General features: G+C 44.3%; 1 non-coding gene across 1 annotated transcript; it reads right to left on the reverse strand.

Annotated features, from left to right (window-relative positions):
* Positions 1-313: 313 nt before the first annotated feature.
* On the reverse strand, positions 314-387 carry Trnal-caa (transfer RNA leucine (anticodon CAA)). Its single transcript has one exon. It is a non-coding gene; the product is annotated as a tRNA-Leu (tRNA).
* Between the last annotated feature and the right edge of the window lie 2,173 nt (positions 388-2,560).

A 2,560-nucleotide genomic window follows, 5' to 3' on the forward strand; every position in this document is an offset into this window, starting at 1 on the left:
AGATTAAAACTGTGTGCCCGACCGAGACTCGAACTCGGGACCTTTGCTTTCGCGGGCAAGTGCTCTACCAACTGAGCTAACGAAGCACGACTCACGCCCGGTACTCACAGCTTTACTTCTGCCAGTACCTCGTCTCCTACCTTCCAAACTTTACAGAAGCTCTTCTGCGAACCTTGCAGAACTAGCACTCCTGAAAGAAAGGATATTGCGGAGACATGGCTTAGCCACAGCCTGGGGGCTGTTTCCAGAATGAGATTTTCACTCTGCAGCGGAGTGTGCGCTGATATGAAACTTCCTGGCAGATTAAAACTGTGTGCCCGACCGAGACTCGAACTCGGGACCTTTGCCTTTTGCGGGCAAGTGCTCTACCACTGAGCTACCGAAGCACGACTCACGCCCGGTACTCACAGCTTTACTTCTGCCAGTACCTCGTCTCCTACCTTCCAAACTTTACAGAAGCTCTTCTGCGAACCTTGCAGAACTAGCACTCCTGAAAGAAAGGATATTGCGGAGACATGGCTTAGCCACAGCCTGGGGGCTGTTTCCAGAATGAGATTTTCACTCTGCAGCGGAGTGTGCGCTGATATGAAACTTCCTGGCATATTAAAACTGTGTGCCCGACCGAGACTCGAACTCGGGACCTTTGCCTTTCGCGGGCAAGTGCTCTGGTAGAGCACTTGCCCGTGAAAGGCAAAGGTCCCGAGTTCGAGTCTCGGTCGGGCACACAGTTTTAATCTGCCAGGAAGTTTCACATTTAAGTGCCTGCCAGAGGGTTCATCGAACCACCTTCACTATTCTCTATTATTCCAATCTCGTACAGCGAGCGGAAAGAACTAACACCGATATTTTTCAGTACGAGCTCTCATTTTCCTTATTTTATCGTAGTGATCGCTTCTCCCTATGTAAATTGGTGTCCAAAAAATATTGTCCTATTCGGAGGAGAAAGTTGATTGGTCCCTTCCAATGAGAGTGTCCAGACGTTCCAGAATTGTAGGTGTGTGCGGCCTCCAGGCAGGCGAGAGATCGAACATGTTAGCTCAACCTTGTTTTGTGACAACGGACGCCTCGCCTAACGACCCAGCATGCTTTGTTCATTGCTAGGTCTGCGTAGATACTCTAAAAGCGTCTATGAACATTTGCTGGTATTCCGCCAAAAGAAGCTCATTGAGAGTTCTCTGTTCGGAACGAACATACGCTACAGATGTCATTTTGAAGGCTAAGTGTAGTGCCACCACCTAACGGAACTTCATGAACCTATAGGGTCTGAAGTGTAAAAATCCACGACGTCCCGAAACAAATTCCGCATTTTTTCAATCAAAGTAGGCTAAGAAAAGAGCGTTGCGTTACTTATCGAACGCCCCTCGTATTCTCTCTAGAGAGCCTACGGTCAGTCCTGTGCTAAGTGTTTGCCGTGACCCCTGGAGTGGCTTCTGGAAAACAGGTACTACTGCTGCTACTCTTTTTGTCACGTTCTATAACGCTGTGAGGTGTGATGGAAAGAAGAGTCATTATTCTCGTGTGCAGAGTAACTTAAGGTTTTTTTTTTTTTTTTTTTTTTTTTAGAAACAAATTTCGACGAGCCACAGTGATCGTCGTGATGCAACACGAGACGAAAGTACGAATAAAGACAATCCACGTCTAACCAACGTCCCTGCTGTTACTGTACTAAACGAGTTCTCCTGTTACTATTCGAAGTTGATTAAATAGACTTTAGTTAATATGCACCTGAAAAATAGTCGATGAAGAGTCGACTGCAATTCTATTGTATTAAACGAAAAAGTATCCATTTCACACCGAAAATTTCACAAAGGGTTTTGCTGAATCGTAAAAACTATTATAGCTGTTTATATGATCTGGTAAGTAAATGCTTGTGGAATTTGGGACCAGAATGTATGAATATTGATTCTTCCTTCTACTTAATTTAACAATTAAGTAGCCTTCTATCTTGTGTTACGAATAGGCACTATAAAGAATTTTGAATTTGCAACTATTCCTGGAATATTTTAGATGGCAATTATGTTATTCGATCATCGTTTTCATTAAAGATTCAGTTGCCGGCCGTAGTGGCCGAGCGGTTCTAGGCGCTACAGTCTGGGACCACACGACCGCTACGGTCGCAGGTTCGAATTCTGCCTCGGGCATGGATCTGTGTGATGTCAGTAGGTTAGTTAGGTTTAAGCAGTTCTAAGTTCTAGGGGACTGATGACCTCAGAAGTTAAGTCCCATAGTGCTCAGAGCCATTTGAACCATTTGAAAGATTCGTTTACAGCAAGTTAAGTCTACGTTCGAGTTTCTGACTGCCGCATATTGTCAATAGGACGCCAAAGACCAAAAGGGTTTATAAAAAAATTATAAGAAACGCATTTTCTTTCACCATATTCGATAAGGGATTAATATGTACTTGCACTAATCTCTTTGATCAGGGCCAAAGAACACACTGAATATTGTTTCAGAATTATACCGTAACAATCGTAAGTTTTCGTATATAGTGCGTCCTCACTAGGTGGGGTGTAGATGACAACACGCATACATCGAGGGAATTATGGGTGATACACGAGAA

Source organism: Schistocerca cancellata, chromosome 7, assembly GCF_023864275.1.
Source record: "Schistocerca cancellata isolate TAMUIC-IGC-003103 chromosome 7, iqSchCanc2.1, whole genome shotgun sequence".
Lineage (NCBI taxonomy): Eukaryota > Metazoa > Arthropoda > Insecta > Orthoptera > Acrididae > Schistocerca > Schistocerca cancellata.